This window comes from Triticum aestivum, chromosome 3A (genome assembly GCF_018294505.1).
Source record: "Triticum aestivum cultivar Chinese Spring chromosome 3A, IWGSC CS RefSeq v2.1, whole genome shotgun sequence".
NCBI lineage: Eukaryota > Viridiplantae > Streptophyta > Magnoliopsida > Poales > Poaceae > Triticum > Triticum aestivum.
Window position 1 is genome coordinate 46,140,588 of NC_057800.1, and position 497 is coordinate 46,141,084.

The following is a 497-nucleotide window of genomic DNA, read 5'->3' on the forward strand; positions in this document are numbered from 1 at the left end:
CCGCGGCCCCATCGCCCCCGCCTCCCTGCCGGCTCAGCGCCGCCGCTCACCGCCCAGGCGCCACCATCACCGCCGCTCGATCCGGTGAGTTATTTTTTTTTCTATTTTTTCTTTTTTTGCTATAAGATTTAGTGTTAGATTCAGTTTAGTTTTAGTGTTAGATTTAGTGTTAGATTCGTTTTAGTTTTAGTGCTAGAATATGTAGAAGGGGAAGAAGAAGAAGAAGAAGAAGAAGAAGAGGGGAGAAGGGAGGAAGAGGAGGAGGGGGAAGAAGAAAGAAAAGAAGAGGAAGAGGAAACCCTAAACCCTAGTTTTAGTTATAGTTTTACTTTAGTTTTAGTTTCAGTTTAGTTTTAGTTTTTATTTTTAGTTTAGTTTATTTTAGATCAGTTTTAGTTTTAAGAAGAGGGGAGGATGGAGGAAGAGGAGGAGGGAGAAGAAGAAAGAAAAGAAGAAGAAGAAGAAAGAAGAAGAAGAAAGAAGAAGAAGAAGAAAGA